We start from the raw sequence: 23,266 nt of genomic DNA on the forward strand, positions 1-23,266 counted from the left end.
TCATTGTCAGCATTGGTCACCTGGTGACTAACACCAGATATCATTTGGTCAGGGAAACTAGTATAGCTGCTACCATGGTGACACTGACACCTGTATTCCTCAGAGCCTCAACTTCAGTCTCATTGATTTTAGGCCTTTGTCTATACTTCTCCAAAGTTGGAGGTAAGACAGCCAGGGCTTCAATATCCAACCCACCCAGGAACACTAAAGTAGCCTCAGTGTATTCTCTGGCCTCTCCAGAGTACACTTCCATCCCCACCCATAATTCAAATATACAGCCCATCATAAATGTCCACCTCGTTGCATTTTTCCCAGACTTCTAATGTTATGTTGTTATGTTATATTTATTTATAGCGCGCACAGCTACTCAGCAGAGTGTCCCGGCCCGTGCATTGGAAAAGGAAGCAAGGACCTAGCAGTAACTAAAAGAGAAGTGTTTTTAGTTTAGTATTCGTTTAGTCAATGCTTTGATTGAAGAGTCCACAAAGCCCACCCTTGACTGGTTTTGACTAGACCTGGGTGGATCTCACGTGGGCAAGAGGAGTAAGGCTTTTTGCCTGTATAATGATCTAAGCATAGTTTAAGGGGACTGGTATGTGCAGAGAGGTCTCCAGAATATAGATGCAGTGGCAGGAGCTAATACCTGCTGTGCTCCCCTCTTTCCTCAGAACTCTTGAGTGCGGCTCTTACATCCGGAGAGCGGGGCTACCAGCAGCAGCTGCACCCAGAGAAGAGAGTCCACTGGGGCCATGTTCAGAGTCAGCACTGGGCCCAAGGCCATTTAGCTCCAGTCCGCTCCGCTTACTCTAATTGCCTCAGGAGCAGAACATCATATGCGTGGTGTACCTGGTCTGAACTAGCATCTGATCTGAGGAGGAGACCAGTGGGTTGTGGCTGCTTTCCGTCTTCAAATGTGTCCCCCTCCCTGCGCGCAACACTTCAGAAGGCTCACAGATACCCAGGCATGTATCATAAAATACAGCTTTGCTCATTTGTCTTATGCAGGTGGGGTCGCTCGCATCAGGAAAAAGCATCTTTAAACAGGGCCTGAATCAAGAGCAAGCTAAGCCAAGTCTAGTTTTGGCATTGAAAAACAAGTTACTATACAATTCAAAGACACAGAGCAGGGGACAATGTGTCTGCATCGTGCATCAGGCATAGTGCATGCATTCAGGCAAGGCAGCACATTACCTGTCACAATTAGCCAAATCGATATTTTATTTTAGGAATCACGTGTAAATAATACATAAGTCATTCTACCATTGCCAAACATGATTGCCCATGAACAAGCCTACTGGAATTATGTGCCAGAGGAGTTAACAATTATGTGGCATGGTTAATTAAATTATGCAGAAACTTCAGATTTGTGCAGAATATTTTGTGTCAGCATTACTTCACTATTCTAACATTTGTACACTGTTAAAACTGTTTGGGCAGAAATACTTTTCATCTAATTGTGATAAGGTTAATTAACACCTACATGCAGCAATAGGCAAAGGAAAGGTGACTTGTCACTGGGGCTGCTGCTGCACAGCAACATGTGTAGCAGTGTTTCAAGAACCCTCCCTGTACAAAAGTAGCCCTTTATCTCATATTTATCCACACTTAGTTCCCTACACCCACCCCTCCAGTACCTGTGGCATGTCCCACCTTGTGAGTACAGGCACAGTGGTGACTCGCAGTCTAGGTCGGAGCTGACAAAGATATGAAGTCCAAGGGCATCGCAGCAGCCCATCATAAGTGTCCACTTCATTGCCTTTTTGTGTAGCCTTCTAGTACTTTGAGTCAAGCGTCTACAAAGTCCACCCATGTCTGGGTTAGAAATGTTTGGGTGTCCTTAATCTTCAATCTGTATTCCTCAGTAGTGAATGCAAATCCTTCTATCAAGGTCTCCTTCATATGGTGGCAGGGCTCAGCTACCTCCTCATTAAAGGTCAGCAGTCTATCTCTGCCCTTTTCTGAAAATAATTCCCAGTTTAGAGCCCCAGTTTTGGCAACCTACCCTTCTCATTTTACAGGCCTACTCAAAGACTGCAAACTACTTATCAATGTCATCACCATCACTAAACTTTGGGACAATCCCTTTAGGGATTTTAGGGTCAAAGGATTCCTCCTTCACTTTGTTAGTATTGCTGCCACCATCTTTGGGCTTCAAGCCCACCTTAACCCTTCTTTCCTCATGGGCTAGTCTTCTCTCCTCAAGTTCATGCTGTTTCTCCCACAGGAAGAGTAGGTCAATATCTTCCTCAAAGGTTCCTGCCACCTTACCATTGGGGTGTCTACTAAAGTGACTCCTGTCAATTGCCACTGGTGGAGGGAATCTGGTACAGGGTGGAGAGTTGATGTATTTACCCTCTTTCCCATCATCATCACTGTGGACTAAGGCATTATCCTCACCCTCTTGAGAGTCTTTTTTGGGAGGGAGTCCCTTCCCACTCTAACCTCTGTTTCTCATAAGAGCTGAGAGATTTTTCAGGTTCATCCTTTTTAGCCGTTGTTAGAAATGGGGTTTCTGGTTGGCTAGAGTATGCACCTAAGTCAGGCAGAACCCACCACTCTTGTTCGGGTTAAGGGAGTTACACACACAAGATAACCCCTGCTCTCCCCCTTGGTAGCTTGGCAGAGCAGTCAGATTTACCCCTGAGGCAATGTGTAAAACGTTTGCGCTACACACACACACCAGTTACACACTAAGCAGACTACAAAAGGAGACTCGAAACAAGCTTCAATAAAGATATCCTTTGTATTGTACATAAAACACTTTAGACCATAATCACATAAATCACGCTACCACTCGGCACTTGCCATGAGATCACATAGATCATAAAATCACTTTGCCAACCGGCATTGGTCATTACAGCATAGGTAGTGCAATAGGGTAAATACTCATAGGTTGCACATGTTATAAAAACATCACCACTGAGCACATATTCTGCAGTTTCTGAAATAGTGCTCGTTATTTTGGTCAGTAGAATGCATAAAAAACGTCATACATCCATATCAGGGCACAAAATGCTGCAGGTAGGTCAGGAAGAGAAAACGCATGAGTTGCCACACATCATGGTACATAAACAGCATATAGTGCCCAGAGTGATTACTCATAAGTAGAACAGGTCAGAACTCACTTGGCCCCTAGGCAATAGTCAAAACATAACAATGTGTGCACTAAAAGAACAAGTCCTATATGCACATGTCACATTACAAAGAAGCAACCTGTCTTCATATGAATAGAGCAAAGCACTTCTGTGCTTTTAATACACATCGCCGATACTGCGAGGAGGGTAGGAGACCTCACTTGGCCTCCCACATATGCAAATTTTAGGGAAGTGCAGCTGCCTGTGACCACGAGGTGCAGCTGCGGCCGGCCAGGGGGGGTTTACTAATCCCCAAGGAATGTGGGGGAAACCTTACCGGTCCTCCCCTGAGATCCAGGGATCAGGACAGCTGCTCATATTCAAGCACTGCAGCCATCATCCAGCCACCACACCCTTGAGTAATTCGGACAGTGAGGGAAAAGTAACAAGATTACTGCACTCTCATCAGCTTCCCAAGCACATTGTTGTGGTGCAATGCTGCTGTGGCAGGTTATCAGGCCACCTGCTTCTTGCACACAGCAAGTGCAGCCACTACGCAAGTGCCCCAGCCAAACTCCACAGAGGTGGAGGGGGCGGTTGAACTCATGTGCCCCCCTACAGTTGCTGACAATCTTGCTCAATCCTCAACAAAGCCCCCAGAGGACTCTCATCTGCTGCACAGGGAGCTTCACATTGGGTCTCGGGTGTGAGGCAAGCAGCGCCTGTCAGCCAGGGGTCGGCCTTCGGGCCTGGGAGTTTAGTGCGGTGAAGGCTGGGTTCCTTCACAGTCACATGGGAAGAGCCTTGCACCGCCCCAACCAGGCACTCCTCTTGGAGTTTCCAGGTGGTTGCCAGGGCAATGGCTGGACGAGGCCGCTTCCGAGTTTTGCTGGAGGCCTCGCTACAGAGTGGGTCGCCAGGCAATGCCTAGGGACTCGTGGTGCTCAGACAGCTGGTGGACAGCTACGCTTCATTCACCAAGGTCCCTCCCCATCCGGGGACCCCACGACATGACCCGGCCTTGTTTGCTGCATGACAGGATGACAGCAGGAGATGTCCCTGAAATCGTGCCACAGCAATCTTTCACAGAAGGCAAACACCAGGAAGCTGTAGTACGCCCGGCACAAGGAACTTCCATACATGTAAGTTGCAGGGTGTTTGGTAAATGCATGTGTGCTGGATGCAAAGGAGGGGGAGCACTTCAATGCTTACGTTCTCCTGTGGGCCCAAACCTGTTGGTTTAACTTAGGCCTGAAGTAAAGCATTCACAACATGATTATCTTTTTCACAACCACAGGGTAGGCCACCAAGCCCTAGGAGATCACTGGGGGCAACAGGCAAAGATAGATGCTGAAGGCCAGCACACAGAGTCCTTTTAGGGAAGCAGGTAGTCCATCTTGCAGCCCAGCAGGCCACAAATCAGCACAACAGACATGAGAGTTAAATGGCGGTTCCTCCTGGCAGCATAACAGTTCCTTCTGGCCAGGTGTCATCTGTAGAGCCAGCTTATTCAAAAAGGACAAGGGAACCCAAAAGGTAATTAAGGACCTTGGGTAATAGTTAATTATAAGAAACAATGGTCCTTAATTGATTTGAATAAAGGTGGAATAAATATAGTCCAGAATCGATACTATATTTTGGATGTCCAGCCGGACAACCTGTTTAATTCTACAATAAACTTAGCACATATAAAACAACATATTACTTGTGGGACACAGTCCTGTATCCAATAGGAAAAATGATATCACAAAACACGCAAGGACATTTCAGGCAAGACAAAAGAGCTTGTTTGCATTATCCAATGTTTTAAGCTTTTTTCAAAACCACAATTGCACTTTTTTACACAATGGATTGATGTGCATGTTGTTTAACTGAGGTCTGTAGAGCCAGCATCAGCTGGTTACAAGTCCTACGCAGTGTCTACAATCATGCGGTCACATCCCCTGTACTTATACTCCACAAGTCATTGTTCAGGGGGCCCTTCAACTACCTTTTAAAAGTGCACAACACCCCCATTCGCTCCCAAGCCCTGGTTCCAGAAACACTTCAACTACCTTTTAGAAGTGCACAACACCCCCATTCACTCCCAAGCCCTGACTCCAGAAACACTACAGGGGGGCACTGACAGCATTGTGAAAGGCAGTCACAGCCCTATTCAGGTGCATATGCAACTCCTCACACCACTCTAAATGTAAATTAGGCCTATCCAGGTGCAAGGGAAAAACCTCTCACCATTCTAAATGCAGCCAAGGTCTATTCAGCCCAGGGACTAGCCACCCAGGAAAGGTATGTCAAATCCTCAACCCCCCCCCCCTTGTGACTGTCTAGAGTGAATGCACATTCCCTGCGTTCAGTCTAAACCAGACGTTGAACACATCACCAGGCAGGGCACAACGAGTGATAAGCACACAGAAATGCCCACTTCTAAAAGTGGTATTTCTAAAATAGTAGACAAAAATTCGCTTTTAACAATAAGCAGGATTTATTGTTGCTATTCCAAACATACCAAACATGGCCAGCCTACCCCTTTCATATAAGAAATTAAACCTATCAGAGGAGCAGCCTCCCAGCAGTGAAAAACCATGTAGGCTGTTTTCACTACCAGGTCATACCACACAACGAAAGCACATGCCCTACCTTTTACCTACACAGCACCCTGCCCATAGGGCTTCCTAGGGCCTATCTTAGGGTCGGCTTCTATACAGTGAATGGGGAGTTTTAGATGTGGCAAACACTTTAAGTGCCACATCACTGCAGCAATAAACTATGCATGCAGGCCCTGCAGCAGCAGAGCAGATGCCTGAGATAGGTTTGAAAGGCTACTTCTGTGGGTGGGCACGCAACGCTGCAGGCCCACTAGTAGCATTTATTTTACAGGCCCTGGGTATATGGGATGCCACTGTTCAAGGACTTACAGGTAAATTAAATATGCAAAACAAGTGTAGACCAATCTTACGAAGTTTACAAGAGGAAACACATGCACTTTAGCACTCATCAGCAGTGGTAAAGTGCCAAGAGTCCTAAAACCAACAAAAACAGGTCAGAAAAAAATACAGGAGGAAGGCAAACTTTCTGGGGATAACACTGCAAAGAGGGTCAGCTCCAACATTTCTAACTCTACAGCTAACGCCCCTTGCTTTGCACAAAACCCTCAGATCGCTGATCTTCAAGACTGGGATGACTGACAATCAAGAACCTTACCTGCTGCCATTGTGCCTACATTTTTATTGGAAGTTGGGATCTTTTAAAAATTGAGAGAAAACATTAAAACCTTTTTGAATGTACTATTGGAATGGGTGTCTACACAGGGCCGTAACAATACAATTTGAAACATTGAAAAAAAGTGTGAATGTTTTTGGGGGATGCGAAAGTAATTTAATTGGATTTCCTGTGCAAAATTGCTTATGACCAAGTGGTACTTCAAAACACAGGTTCAGGATCCCCACCGCTGTAACACCAATGTAGGAAGGTGGAGTATTATGTGGTAATGCTAGTTAGGCTTCACCATGCAATATTGTCACAAAACCCAAAGATGTGACTTGGATTCAGACTAAATCATTTGCTCAGTCCTGGTAGCGTGGTAAAGAGCAGTCAGGCTTTAGTAGATGAACATATGTTGAGGGTTTCAGAATGCCTCATGGATGATAAGTAATTGACATGACAAGAGAAATCCAACATCAATTTATAAGAATAGAGAGTATTTTTATCTTAATTTAGACATCAAAATAAACAGAACAGCATATATGTAACCAGAGTTATAGATTTTTGAAGCAATATGAAATCAGCACAAAATAATACAGTAAAACTTTATCAATGCGGTCAATGGGAAAACCCACTAGTGTAATAAGCGCCACCCCAGGGGTGGCGTACCCTCAGTGCACTGCTTGACATCCAGAAACTGGACTCATCCCATTCAAAACATTAAGCAAGTTGATTGTGAAACTGAATTTATTCTGTTTCATAAATTCCTCTTTGTTCATGTGTTGTCACATGGTCTGGAGAGTGTACGTTTTCAAGTGAAGCAAAAAATATATTGCAGTTTATTAGTCCCGATGCATTTCAGGCTCGTGGGAGCCCTTCATCAGTGCATTATTCTACGCCTAAATGAATTAAGTGGAAAAAGGATCCACTAGTGACAATCAATCACTTGCAGGTCAACCTGCGTGGTTCCTTAAAGGGTAAAGGTAATACGGGTCCCAGGACCAAGCCATGACAGTCAATTTAATTTTACCTGGCCTGTTGTCCTGGCTGTCCTTGATGCTGAACAGGAACGGCAGAAGAGCTGCTTTTAGAGCTGAAACCATTCTGCATGGAAAAAATGCAACTGGGAGGTTGCTGATGTTAGTCAAAGGTCGGATCGAGTTTCCTCTAGGTGCAGCGTCAAGAGAAGGGGTTGGCTGCTGGACTGATAAACAATAAGCCTTGGCAGTGGTAAGTGGAGCAGAAAATGACTTCGACGTCTGGTGGTCCAGAGGAACACAGTAGCTGATTTATTTTTTGCAAAGCAGGGGGCATTAACTGTAGAGTTACTCAGCATTCCCCTTGATCTCCCAAGTAAAATGATACCTCACTTGCGTAGGTGTCCAATGCAGAATCACCTAAAGATTTTTAAAATGTAGCACTTGGAGTTCACTGTGCTCTACCCTTAATCCCTGTGTTTGGCCCTTCCCAGTCACAGGCCTGTGGTCCACCCACACAAGTGAGGTATCATTTTACCCAGGAGACTGAGGGGAACGCTGTGTGATGGACATTTTTTCCAGCATGGTGATCCCATGCAGACATGTGTGGAAAAAGTGATTTTGTTTTCAGCTAAATGTGAGATCTGCTGGGGATTCTGGGTAGGAAAACATTGGGGGATGCATGCAAGTCATACCTTTCTGGACTACCCAGTTGGCTAGTTTTCAGAAATATGTGGGTTTGGTAGGTTTCCCTAGATGGCCGTCGAGCCAGGGGCAAAAAACCTAGGTGATCCCCTTGCAAAACTAGGTCGTTTTGTGATAGGTAATTTTGATGTCTCCACAATACATTTTGGGCCTTTGCCTGTTGCAAGTACTTGTCCCACCCACACGAGTGAGGTACCATTTTTATCAGGAGACCTGGTGGAACGCTGGGTGGTAGGAAATTCGTGTCAGCCCAGTGATACCACTACCTTCCCACACAGAAATTTTAGAAAACTTTGATTTTTCAGCTAAATTTGAGGTGTGCAGGGGATTGTGGCTAGGAAAACCTTGGGGAGTCTTTACAAGCTATACCTCCCTGGGCTCCTCTGGGTGTCTAGTTTTCAGAAATATGTGGGTTTGGTAAGTTTCCCTTGATGGCCACCGAGCACGGGGCCAAAAACCCAGGGAACCCTCCTTGCAAAACCAGGTTGTTTTGCAATAGGTAATTTAGATGTCTCCACAATATGTTTTGGGCCCTTGCCTGTTGCTGGTACTTGTCCCACCAAGACGAGTGAGGTACCGATTTTATCAGGCAACCTGGAGGAATGCTGGGTTGAAGGAAATCTGTGTCAGCCCAGTGATCCCACAACTTTCCCACACAAAAATATGAGAAATATTTGATTTTTTAGCTATATTTGAGGTTTTCAGGTGATTCTGGGTAGGAAAACCTTGGGGTTCGCTGTGCTCTACCCTTAATCCCTGTGTTTGGCCCTTCCCAGTCACAGGCCTGTGGTCCACCCACACAAGTGAGGTATCATTTTACCCAGGAGACTGAGGGGAACGCTGTGTGATGGACATTTTTTCCACAATGGTGATCCCATGCAGACATGTGTGGAAAAAGTGATTTTGTTTTCAGCTAAATTTGAGATCTGCTGGGGATTCTGGGTAGGAAAACATTGGGGGGTCCATGCAAGCCATACCTCCCTGGACTCCCCTGGATGTCTAATTTAAAAAAATATCTGGGTTTGCCAGGTTTCTCTAGATGTCCGGCAAGCCCAGGGCCAAAAACCCATGTGAGCCCCTTTGCAAAACCAGGTCGTTTTGTAATAGGTAATTTGGATGGCTCCGCAATATGTTTTGGGCCCTTCCCTGCAGATGGCAATTGGCCTACCCACAAAAGTAAGGTACCATATTTATAGAGAGACTTTGGAGAAGTGGGGGGAAGTTTGTGGATCCATCACAGAAATATGAGGGAAATGTGTTTTTTTTACAAAGTCTAGGATTTGCAAGGGATTCTGGGTAACATAACCTGGTGATGTTACCCATACTGTATTCCCCTGGGTGTCTGGTTTTCAAAAATGTATAGCTTTGCCTGTAAAAGTGTGGTGTGTCCACGTTGCGTTTTAGGCTGTTTTCTGTCACAGGCACAAGGCCTACCCACACACGTGAGGTACCATTTTTATTGGGAGTCTTTGTGGAATGCGGGGTGGGTGGAATTTTGTGGATCCACGTAGATTCCAGAACTTTCCATCACAGAAATGTAATGAAAATGTGTTTTCTTTTTCAAAGTTTGAATTTTGAAAGGGATTCTGAGTAACAGGACCTAGGGAGAGCCACACATGTCACCCCATCCTGGATTCCCCAGGGTGTCTAGTTTTAAAAAATGTATAGTTTTGCTGGGTTTCCCTAGTTGCCTGCAGAGCTAGGGTTCAAAATCCACAGCTAGCCATTGTGCAAAAAAAGAGTCAGTTTTCACTGTAAAACTGTGGTGTGTCCACTTTGTGTTTTGGGACGCTTCCTGTCACGGACACAAGGCCTACACACACAAATGAGGTACCATTTTATCGAGAAGAATGTGGGGTGGGTGGAATTTTGTGGATCCATGCAGATTTTCAGAACTTTCCATCACAGAAATGTGAGGAAAATGTTTTTTTTTTGCAAAGTTTGAGAATTTCAAGGGACTCTGAGTAACAGAACCTGGTGAGAGCCACAATAGTCACCCCATTCTGGATTCCCCTTGGTGTCTACTTTTTAAAAATGAAAAGGTTTTTGAGGTTTCTTTAGGTGACAGCTGAGGTAGGGTTCAAAATTGACAGCTAGGCAATTTGTAAAAAAAGGGTCAGTTCTCACTGGAAAAATGTGATGTGTCCACTTTGCATTGTGGGCTGTTTCCTGTCGGAGGCACTAGACCTACCCACACAAGTAAGGAACCATTTTTATAGGGAGACTTTGGGGAATGCGGCGTGGGTGGAATTTTGTGGATTCACACAGATTCCAGAACTTTCCATCACAGAAATGTGAGGAAAATTTGTTTTTTTAGAGGGATTATGGGTACAGAACCTGGTAGGAGCCACACAAGTCTCCCCATCTTGCACTTGGGTGTCTAGTTGTAAACAATGTATAGTTTTTCTAGGTTTCCCTGGTGTCAGCAGAGCTAGGATTCAATATACACAGCTAGGCACTTTTCAAAAAAAGGGTCAGTTTTCACTGTAAAAATGTGTTCTGTCCACATTGCATTTTGGTACGTTTCCTGTCACGGGCACTAGGCCTACCCACACAAGTAAGGTACACTTTGTATCAAGAGACTTTTGAGGATGCGGGGTGGATGGAATTTTGTGGATCCACGCATATTCCAGAACTTTCCATCACAGAAATTTGAGGAAAATGTGTTTTATTTTTACAAAGTTTGAGGATTTGCAAAGGATTCTGGGTAACAGAACCAGGTGAAAGTCACACAATTTACTCCATCCTGGATTCCCCTGGGTGTCTGGTTGTCAAAAATGTATAGGTTTGGTAGGTTTCTCTAGGTGCCAGCTGAGCTAGGGTTCAAAATCCACCGCTAGGCACTTTATTAAAAAGGTGGCGGGGATATGTAGGAATTGTAAGTTCACCAAGAACCCGAGGTACCCAGGGCCAATAACTGAACTCCACCTTGCAATGACTTTTCATTGCGTACCGTATATATAGCAATTCATTTGGTACAATATTATGAGTGAAAAATAAGCACCAAGGAAACCTAGGTATTTCCAAAATGGGAACAAGATATGGAGTTTGGAAGTAGTGGTTATTTGCACATCTATGAATTTGTGGGCATCCATATTAGCATGTGAATTAGAGAGCATTTTTCATAACTTCTTCTTTTTTACCCACTGTCTTACATTCGGAAGGTAGAAATGCATAGAAAGACAACTGATAATAACATTTGTTCTACTTTACTGTGATCCTCTAGGTCTCCCAATAAAAATGGTAAACCACTTGTGTGGGTAGGAATAGTGCCCGAGACAGGAAATGGCCCAATACACAACGTGGACCCATCACATTTTCCACAGCAAACAGACCCTTTATTAGCAAAGTCCCTAGCTGTGGATTTTAGGCCCTAGCTCAGTGGCCACCTTGGCAAACCTAGCAAGCCTGTAAATGTTCTTAAATTAGACACCCAGGGGATCAAAGTATGAGGTGACTTGTGTGGCTCTCACCAGGTACTTATACCCATGATCCCTTGCAAACCTCAAACTTTGTAAAATTAAGCACAATTTCCTCACATTTCTGTGATGGAAAGTTCTAAAATCCACGTGTATCCACAAAATCCATCCACCCCGCATTCCCAAAAGTTTCCTGATAAAAATGATACCTCACTTGTGTGAGTGGGTCAAGGACCCGCAACAGGAAAGGGCCCACAACATAGTGTGGAGACATCAAAATTTTGTATTACAAAATGACCTGGTTTTGCAAGGGTGGCATCTGTGGGGAGCCACTAACATCCATCCACCTAGCATTCCTTCAAGTTTTCTGATAAAAATGGTACCTCACTTGTGTGGGTAGGCCTAGTGCCCACAACAAGAGACGGCCCAGAACACAACATGGAACTATCACATTTTTTCACAGAAAACTGAGCCTTATTTAGCAAAGTGCCTAGCAGTGAATTTTCGGCCCTAGCTCAGCTAGAATCTAGGGAAACCTAGAAAACCTGTACATTTTCTAAATATAGACACCCAGCGAATTCCAGAATGGGGTGATTTATGTGGCTCTCACCAGGTACTAATACCTAGAATCCCTTGCAAACCTCAAACTTTGTAAAAAAAATACATTTTACTCACATTTCTGTGATGAAAAGTTCTGGACTCTGCAGGGAGCCACAAAATTCCACCCACCTAGCACTTCCCCAAGTCTCGAGATAAAAAGGGTATCTCACTTGTGTGGGTAGGCCTAGCGACTGCGATAGGAAGTGGCATAAAATGCAACATGGACCCATCACATTTTTCCACAGAAAACCAACCTTTTTTTTGCAAAGTGCCTAGCTGTGAATTTTGGGCCCTAGTTGAGCCAGCACCTAGGAAAACCTAGCAAACCTGTACCTTTTTAAAATCAGACACCCAGGGATTCCAGGATGGGGTGACTTGTGTGGCTATCACAAGGTTCTGTTACCCAGAGTCTCTTGCAAAGCTCAAACATTGTCAAAAAACATATTTTCCTCATATGTCTGTGATGGAATGTTCTGACATATGTTGGGAGCCACAACCTTCCACCCACCCAGAATTTCCCCAAGGCTGTGATAAAAATGGTACCTCACTTGAGTGGGTAGGCCTAGTGTCAGTGACAGGAAACAGCCCAAAACGCAAAGTGGACACATCACATTTTTACAGTTAAAACAGACCCTTGTTTTGCAATGTGCTTAGGTGTAGCTTTTGGGCCCTAGCTCAGCCAGAACCTAGGGAAACCTAGTACACTTTTGAAAACGAGACAACCATGGCAATCAAGGGTGGAGTGATTTGTGTCTTCTCACTAGGTTCTTTTACCCAGAATCCCTTGCACACCTCAAACTTTGTCAAAATAAACACATTTTCCTCACATTTCTGTGATGGAAAGCTATGGAATCTGTGGGGAGCAACAAACCACCACCCCTTCAGCATTCCCCCAAGTCTCCAGATAAAAATGGTACCTTACTTGTGTGGGTAGACCTAGTGCCCATGACAGGAAATGGGCCAAAATGCAACGTGGAAACATCAGATTTTTCCAGTGAAAACTAACCATTTTTTTGCAATGTGCCTAGCTGTGGATTTGGACCCTAGCTTAGCCGACACCTAGGGAAACCTACCAAACTTTTACATTTTTTAAAATAAAACACACAGGAGACTCCAGTGGGTTGGCTTGTGTGGCTCTCACCAAGGTTTGTTACCCAGAATCCCTTGCAAACCTCAAACTTTGTAAAAAAAATGTCTTCATATTTCTGTGATGGAAAGTTCTGGAATCTGTGGGGAGCTACAAACTTCCTCCCACTCACTGTTCCCCCAAGTCTGCTGATTAAAATGGTACCTCACTTGTGTGGGTGGGCCTAGTGCTTGCCTAGTGTCTGCAACAATGGCCCAAAACATATTGTGGAGACATCAAATTTTTTTTTCATGAAACAACCTGGTTTTGCAGGAGAGTCACCTATGCTTTTGGTCCGGGATCGACGGCCATCGAAGGAAACATACCAAATCCAGACATTTCTGAAAACTAGACACTTGGGGAAGTCCAGGGAGGTGTAAATTGCGTGGATCTCCCAATGTTTTCTTACCCTTGCAAACCTCAAATTTAGCTTAAATAATTACATTTTCCTCACATCTCTGTGTGGGAAAATTGTGGGATCACCAGGTCTACACAAATTTCCTACAACCAAGGATTCCCCCAGGTCTCCCGATAAAAATGGCACCTCATTGGCCACCTGATTCAAAATAGAAGATCAAAAACCCGGATAAAATATACAAGTATACTAAGTGCACTACAACACCGTTTAAGGTGACCTCTGACATTTCCTATTCCTATTCCTATTCACATTTGCCCTGTCTTCGCTCTGAGCCTATCTTATTTAGATATTCATATTTGAAAATATCAGAAAATAGTGACCCCCGACGAAGGGCTAGTAAAGAGCCCGAAATGCATTGGGAGCAATCATTGTGTTAAACTTCTTGCTGACATGAAGCCTTTTGAGTTTTCTTCAGTTCTACTCGACTTGACTTGCAACTTATTGCAATAAAAAGCTACTGACCATTTCTCCAAGTCTGGTCACTGATTGGGAAGCATGGAATCATGGACTCTTTTTAGATTCATTGGATGAAGACTTGAATCAATTTTCAAGAATTAGTTTAACAGCCATTTGCAATTACACTTTCAGTGACTTGTAGTAGTGCACTTAGTATTCTTGAATATTTTATCTGGGTTTTTGATCTTCTACTTTTAGAAAGTTGGCATTTTCTTGCCTTAGCTAGTTGGTGCCTGCAGCCTCTCTATGGTCACATGACTGGGTGTAGTTGAGGTTTATATATTCCTCCTAGACAGCCACACTCAATGGGAGATTAGGTGTGACTGGATGGGCCATCACTGTCAGGATGGGATGAGGCTGTAGACACATCCCCAATTACACTTGAATAGGCTGGGTCCTGCCTCCACACAAAGGCGTGCTGTACGTAGTCTGGAACCAGTGCAAGAAAGGGAGGGCATCTGTGCAATTCAAAGGCATGCCTATAGAAGCTTTCCCCCACTACAAAGGCATAACTGTGCATGAAAGAAGGACCTCAGACACCATCACTTCAGTACACTTCTGAATCTGTAGAATGTTTTCCAGGAAGAAGGACTGCTTTTCTGCTACAAGGACTGCCACTCTGCTATACTGCTACTTTAAAGGAACTGCTGCCCTGCTGTCCTGGCCTGCTGACCTTTTGCACAGGAAAGAAGTACTGGGCCTGCAACTTTATCTTGAACCCAGGACCCCAAAGAGTCTTAAAGAGCTGATCTGCTAGCCCCCTGATCTGAGCTTCAGGGGCATAAAATACTCCCCAGCAGCTCCCGGACCTGCCTTAAGCAGGTTCCTGGCCCCAAGTGGCGCCTCTCAGGTCTTGGGGCCTTGGTGTGGCTATCTTTTTAAATCAAGCTTTTGGGCTCTTTGCATCAGCCAACAGGCCCGTTCGCACTTGAACTGTGCCACTCACTTGGAAAATAAACATGAGCTGCTGCTATCATGTCTTTTCACGCAGCAGCATCAATAGCTGTCAGGAATCACAGGAGGTTTCCTCCTCCTACTTCCTCTGTAGCTTCTATTCTTTCATTACACAAACAAAAATAGCAGTTAATCCCTTGAGTTGGAGTGCTAGTTGGCACCGTAGAAACTCCAACATGGCCGCCAACATCCTGACACTGCAACAGCATATCGCTGTTTAGCAGTCTAGTCTTGCAGTGAATGACAGTTGGTGAGGTGTGCTCTAACATTCTACTGCGCACTTCACCGAAGATTCTTCTGGAGCAGCACCTGTTTCTTTTGCGTCGTGAAAATTAGTCAGGGTAGAGACGGAATTCTCGGGGTTAGTTTTGTCGGTATTACAGACTAAGGTTAGTGTCAATATCTAAAGAATAACTTCAGTATTCACTAAGAGTCTATTAATAAAACTCTGTTTGAAAGTAAATCTGACTTAGGGTAATCTCCCCTTAACAACAGGAATACATTCGTGAGGAAGATCGAAATAAACCTAAAAATTAAGCAAAATTTAAAACTGTTTAAATCAGAGGAAAAGGCTGAATTTAGAGAACGCAGGCGAGTTCATTCCTCTCGCCGCGTTAATGGAAACGTTTCTCTGTTAGTGATTATCACAGTTTGAATTTCAAGAACAAGCGGGCGCTGTTCCTTCGTGCCGCTTGTTCGGAAGGAAATGAAAGTAAAGACACACGTACGTTTCTCTTCGTGCACGCGATAAACTCTGTAACGAGAAATCTTGCAGGCAATTATCCAACGCGTCTCTTCTCCTTCGAGACACGTTAATTCAAGAACGGGCAAGAGCGAACATAAGTACTTAACCATTCGCTTCGCATAAATCACGAAGGAGGCAACAAATAAATTGCGGGCGTCTCGTCGTTTCTGCATTTAAACTAGTCGTAAGTACCTACTCAATTGGCTGGGAAATCATAAACGTTACAACACCATTTTCCCCATGTTTAAATACAAATTATAGTTGGAGCATTCCTGATAGTAAAAGTCAACATTTAAAGGTTTAATTCAACCATTCAGACTCCATTAACAAAACAACTCATTCACTTGACTAGTGAGTATACCGTAGGGGAAAATAGAAAGAGGGAAAACAAACCTTTACAGCTCACAGAAAAGAATATCTACTTACCTTGTTTTCTCACGTTAAGACAGAGCAGAGATTGAGGTAGAATACCTGTGAAGAAAAGAACAAGTGATTAGAGTGAAGGCTTCTCTGAGAACATACTCAACACTTGAGAGAAGTAAGAAGAGCGGCAAGCCCCAAACCACTTTCTGGTGAGATAAGTTATCTTATATTAAGAATATAAGTAAGTTTAAGGTAATAAAGCATATCTGACTTATGTAATGTTTCTAGCTAAAACAACAAGAATAAGACGGAAGACCAAGTAGAACTGCTGAGTTTTGGAGCTGTCTCTTCTCTGTCCCATCCCCTTTCCCCCCTCGGTACTTACCTGCGAAGGAATAATTTAAAACCTAGCAGGGGGGGTTCTGAGAAGGGCATTGGGAATTTACGTCATTCTGCTCCTGTGTGGTTAGCTATTCCAGTACGACCCCTTGACAATAGCCCACTGGGGACTGCCAACATGAATCTTCAGCTTGCCCGTTCGCAACACCATGCCTGATCACTGCTCCATGCTGACTGCTATCCAGTATGCTCTCCTTGGTCCTCACAGCCCTCTCCAATGTGAATGGGACTCTTGGCACAAAACTTGAGAAGGTAAAACTTGAGCAGGACTAATCTGGGACTGTATCCGACAAGCGATGCATCGCTGTCGACCTGAACTTTTCACTTCAACCCAGTCCAGCACGACCAGACAGCTGCAGTTGGTGCTTTATGCTTTTAGGTCCTATATTGCAGTTTATTCTTTAAAATGCATAACTCTGGGTCCACTGATTGTATGTTTGCCATTTTGGTCTTGTTTTATTTATTAAATTAAGCAATTAAGCTAGATGTTTCTGACCTGGTGCGGGATCTTTTGTTTGGTGTTTTAACTGTTTTACTGATTGAAGTGTTGCTCAAATACTTTACGCATTGCCTCTAAGTTAAGCCCGACTCATCTGTGCCAAGCTACCAGGGGGTTGAGCAGAGCTTAATTTAGGATTGCTTGTGCCTTACCCTGGCTAGGATTGTGGTTTCTGCTTGGCCAGGTTTCACACCCCAGTCAACCAGTAACTCAATTTCTAATATATACCTACAAATGTGGACTAGTACTATGTAAATAGGCAGCAACGTCTTCCTGGTGGTAGAATGTGCTAACAATTGCAGTTGCAACCCCATTTTAAACAAACTCCAGCAGAAAACCTACTGGCAGAAAATGTACTGGTGGAAGTCAGTGCTTTTCACAGGCTGCCAGATGGCATAGTTGGAGCTTAATATAAAGTGGCAGGTGTCACTGCAAATGATATACCCAAAGTCACAACACTTCTGCCAAATGGTAAATTGGTATTACCGTAACAGTGATGAGAGTGAGCGCACAAAAATATGAGTGAGGTCTGTGGTGGGGCACCAGCAAGTTCGCCTGAGGAGGGGGTATTTAAACTTCTCCATTCTCAAAGAAAGGGGGCAAAAGAGATCCCCTCCCCACAGGTCCTTTCTGTCAGCACACTATTACCACTCTAAACTCCATGGGAATGCAGTTACGAAATGGATGAACTGTCCTTAGAAATGCCAGTTATGGTCAACGGAGCCTTACTTTTTCTAATACCACTCAACTCTGGTCTTTCCACCCAACAACATGAAAATGTCACACTGCTAGATAGACCTGATTTAATATAACAATGCCATGTTGTCTCAATACTGCTACAAGTTTTTTTTTTTTAAAGGCATCAGAAACATTGACTTTGAACAACTTTATCTTTAGACGTAGTTGTGTCAATGATGCACACCTTGCACACATATTTAGGTGTACAATTTAGGAGTCAATTTTCTGTATAGTTGATAGAAACTTATGTATGCCTATATGTATGTATCAATGCATGATTCCATTTGTAAGGTGCACATAACCTCCAAGGAGATTTTTATCACATCTGTCATTGTATCACTAAAAATAAATGAGTCTTTAGAGCTTGTAGAAGAGAGGGTAGCTCATAGTCAACCTATGATGCCCTGGAAGGGAGCAGTCACAGCCGGCATGGCTCGCAGGTGGGGGCAGTTGGGGGGTCACAGGGGGGTTCGCACGGGGCGGGTTAATTTAAAAAATATACTTAAACTTACCTTCCCGGATCCCGTGCCGTCTCAGCTCCTGGCAGCAAGACAGGAAGCAGGCAGCCTCCCTCCCCTCTCCTAAGCCAATCACAACGCTGCAATGGCAGCGTTGTGATTGGGTTGCACAGGCGTCTATGGGTAGGCCATTTTCTTCATGTAGGCTGCATGTATCCTACATGGAGAAAATGCAGAGTGCGTATGACTGGTGTGGCAAGCCACTCCTCCCCGACCCTAGAGCAGGACCATCCACCCACCCGCCCCAAACAAAGCCTTCTGCTTACTTGGAGTGCGAGAAGCAGGAAACATAAAATTGTATTTATAATACCATTTTAAGTTTCTGCTTCTCGCACTGTGAGAAAGCAGTGGGGTGATGCTCCTCCGCCCACATGGAGTAGCTGCCCCTGGCAGGGAGTGCCACAGAACTAGGGAAGGGCTGGTTCTTGAACGAAAAAGCTTGCCCATCTATGGAGTTAAGTTTAGTCCAAGTAATATAGCGGACATATGTATTCATACTAAACCAAGGTCTGAAAATAGTATGGGAACAACCAATTTAACACAAATGGTATGTAGTTAGGATTTTGTACTGGTGGTTGCAGAAGGTGGGCTTCACATTAATCGTTGACGACAGGGATTATTTTTTTTTCATCATCAGACTTTGGCACCGAGCAAGAAAGTGAAAGGCAGAACAGGGAGTAAGGAACGAGAGAAAGATTTGAAAACAGCACCAAAGGTAGAAAGTAGAAATGAAGAAACTCTGCCAGAATAAAGCAGCAGGAAGTGTAGTTTGGTAAAAGAGGCATACAATTATAATGGAACAAATCTAGGTAGCAAGAGCCAAAGAAAATGCTAGGTCCCTCCATTTAGTTATTTATGTATTCATTTTTATGAAACAATATAAGAGTATTTATAAGCAAGATATAACCACTGCTCTCTTGCTTGAAAATCATGTTAGGTGGGGACATGGCTTCCACAGCAAAGAAGATACAAGATGGCGGAGGCCCGTCAGCTCCGGCATCCAGCAGAGTTAATTTTCCATTAAAATACCTTTCACAATTCTCAGCAGCAGCTCAACTTCATGCCTACAGGTTGCAATTGGCCTGCTCATCACAGGTTTCCCGATGTTCCCTTTTTTTGGCCTCACATATCGGCTGCGGCAGTAAAATCCTTTCATAATGCTAGCAGCTGCCATTTTCTTAGGGTGATGCTCACAGCATATTTTTCCTTCATCTTTATTTCTTTCTTTTTCTCGCCCAAATAAATATGGTTTCTCTACTGGCAGCTCTAGGAGCATAACATGGCATGCTCTGCCTCTCTACTATGGAAACTGTAAGCTTATTTTCCCTCCTCATTTGAGATTATTTATGATGTATTCTGGCAGTAGCTGCTATTTTCCTCACATACCTATCTTCTTCTGATAATCAGAGGTTTTTGCAAACTGATTTTGCCCTTACCAATTGCCAGTTCCTATGTAAGTCGACAATACAAGTTGCCTCATCTCCTAAATATCCCAAACACTCAGGGCTTATTCATAAAATAGTGGCACAGTGAACCACAGCAAGTCACCTTGCTGCGCTGCAATGCATTACTGGGAAAGGGCAGGAAAGTGTTGTATTTAAGGTATATGGTGCATTCTTGACCTTTCCCCATGTGCAGGCGAACAATAGGCTGCCTAGGACCAACACAGGCAAGCTCGCACCAATGTGGAAGGGTGGCTGCATTGCATGCATTATAGTTTTTTGAGTGAGAAGGGACACTTTCCTGCACAAAAACAATCCTGAGAATCTCAGGACGATTCTCTTTCTATGCATGCTGCGGAATGCAGCACACATAGAAAGAGGAAGTAACAAGGAGAAATAAAGATATTTCTCCTTGTTCCACCTCTCCTGGGAAGGCGTATCTTGTAAATCTGGGAATGTGTCAAAAACCATGGGAACTGCATGGGAACTGCATGGGAACACCCTTGCAGTACACATAGAATGCCAATCCAGATTTTTTGAACCACTCAACGCCATGCAAAGTGGCTTTGCATGGCTTCATAAATCTGACTCAAGGTTTGCGTCACTCTTGCACCACGTGCGTGGTTCTAGAGTGACACAAATCGGGTCATACATGTGGCCATCTGTGTCACTGTCTTATTTGAAGCCACCATTTTTGTGGTGCTACTATGCAAGATCTTCTACAACCTACAACAGAGGTGTCTCATCCAGCAGTTTTCTCTATTCTTGTTGTTTCCTGCTTAAACTCACTTTATTGGCAGAATTCAATCCTTCCAGAAAACCTCTCACACTACTACGCATTACTTCAAGATGGCCAGTGGTTTACCTGTAGGTGTAAAGGCCACCTTACCTCTTACAAAGTCTAAAAGGGTAAAAAAGGATCCTCCTTCACCTATCATGTATTTAACTAATTCAGTTCTAGACACCATCCTTGACGAAGTGAGGGGACTGCAACCTTTGCAACCTTTTATGTGTGCCACCAATGAGAAACTTCAACAGATTGAAGATTGATAGATTATTATGGAGGGTAAGATGGTGTAAATGGAGCAACATGTTGATTCACTTCAGGATATGACTGCTATAGGCGTCGGCCTTCAAAGATTGCTGGACCAATTTGGGGCCTTCATGGTTCAATTAGACCTAAAGATAAATGCCAAAAAGAGACACACGATGGTGGTAGGTCAACGCAGAAGTAGGCTAAAAATAAAAACCTTTTTCTGTGAAGGGGAGGCGGTCTCCAGAGTTGCTGTTTTTCCCTACTTGGGCGTCCTTTTTGACGAAAAGGGATCTTGGGGCCCCCAAATCAAGGCGAAGAGTATATCTATGGCCCGTTCGTCATCAGCCCTTATGGGATTCTCAAGGAGACTTGGGTCCAGGCCTATGGAGGCTCTTTTGAAAATTTATAACACCAAATGCATTTCGATTGCTTCCTATGGTTCACCCTTGTGGGGTCATGCATCAGTGGAAAAAATACAAAGAGTGGAGAATGGATTCATTAGATACCTTTTGTCTCTCCCTAAATCCTCCCCGACCTTTGATATTCACTCAGAGGTGGGTCTGGATTATGTCACAGACAGGTTGAAATTGGCCCCACTGATTTTTTGGTTAAAAACATGGCTCAATTCAGAGCTAACTCTGAATCATGCCATTATGTCTGATCTTATGGAAATGGATCAGGCTAATAAAATACCATGGCTGGTTTATCTGAAAAAAACTCTTCAACAGATGGGCCATACAGAACTTTTCCAGCTGCCAGCCTGCATTAGGAGGGAGGATGTTAATTGGATCAAGACGCAATTTTTAGAAAGGGCCAGATTGGATCGGGAGGAAAAGGAACTTAAGAAACCAGCTGTCAGGTCGCACTTTATGCTAACTTTTTCTCCCTCATTAGAGCCTTACTTCAAAATTGTTACTAAACCTTTACATAGGTTTTTGTTGACCAAATTTAGGTTCAACTTGATCCATCTGGCTCTGGGTAGCTATCCTTCTTGGGCAAAACCAGAACTGGGTCCTCCCTGTAATTGTGATAAATTTTTGCAACAAGATACCATGCATTTTATTATGTTTTGTGAGACATACAGGGACATAAGGAAAATATACCTGTCACCAATACTGAAAGAGGCTGGTTTTATTCAGGTTAGGCCTGCACTAATCTATCTTCAGCTCTTGGGGTCCACCCGTATCATCTTTTGTGTGGCCAGTTTTTTAGTGGCGGCAATTAGGATTAAAAAAATTAAAGCCCCTCTCAATGCATTGTTTTAATCAACTATGTTTTAAGTGGATTTTAACATAATCAATTGTCTTGTATTAATTGATAAGGTTTTTGTACTGATTTTTAAAACATAAATTTGAGTGTTTTTTCCTGTTGTATGTTGTATGTATGTATTTTTCTTGTTTTTTATGATTTTAACAAATCGAATAAAGAGTATTTTGACTGACTGACTGACTGCTAGGATCACTGTGCCGGAACAGGAGATTATGAAACTCAAACTTCATACAGAAGATTTGAAGAACAGGAATCTCCTTAACAGCCTCCACCTGTATGGCCTTACAGAGGCTCTTGAGGGTCCCAACATGCTTGACTTCTTGAAAAAAATTCTTCCTGAACTGCTGGGACTCCCTATTCCTCCCCATCTTAATCTACAATGTGCACTTTGGTTGGGCAGACTTAGTCCTTATTTGTCTAAACCTCGAGGAATTAGGGACAATCATGCCTGGTCTGGTCTGGCCATAATATATTCATCACCCAAGAAATCTCTAATGCAACAAATGCTAGACAAAAATAAATACTTGCCTCAGATAAGACAATTGAAACTACGATATGCCATTCTCAACCACAGCTTATGCAAGAGTTCCTATGAAGGCACTTCAAGATCTTTTGAGGATCCTGTTAGATTTAAAATAGTTTTTGAGTCGATTACATCTCATATTATGGACAGTTATACTCTGAAACCCAAGACTGTTGCATGCGCTTGTTATTTAAATTTCTTCAAATCTCTTGAATAATAACTTTTTGTGCATAACTTACTTTATCCCTTCTTTGCTGTAGTTCTTGTTATGGTGTTGACATGTCTCAAACGATTACTCAATACTTGCTGTTTTTACTAAATGTTGTAATTTTGTTTCCATTCCCTTTTTTGCAGCTCATTACTCATATTCCTTTATCCATTTCCTTATGTATCCAATATGTTCAACGTTGTCTCTTGGAATGTTCGAGGACTTGGGCATCTGGTTAAAAGTGAAAAGGTACTTTTTAATTTATCTAGGCTTACTTCTCACACTGCCTTTATACAAGAAACTCATTGTTTTGCTGTAAAGTACATTAAATTCTAAATAACAATGGGTTGGGTAGGTTTTTTTTGTCTTTTGTTATTGAATGTAAAGGTGGTGCTGCTATTCTCTGTAATAAAAGGTTAAAATTGCAGGTTATATCTACTCAATGTGATACTGATGGTCAATGGGTACTGATCAATGCCATTATACATAACCAACATGTTTCTCTCTTTAATATTTATGGTCCTGTTAAACCTGACCCGGATTGTTGGCACACTATTAAAGTAAAACTTGCTATAATTTGTAATCTCCACATCCTT

Source organism: Triturus cristatus, chromosome 5_1 (assembly GCF_964204655.1).
Source record: "Triturus cristatus chromosome 5_1, aTriCri1.1, whole genome shotgun sequence".
NCBI classification, from domain to species: Eukaryota; Metazoa; Chordata; class Amphibia; order Caudata; family Salamandridae; genus Triturus; species Triturus cristatus.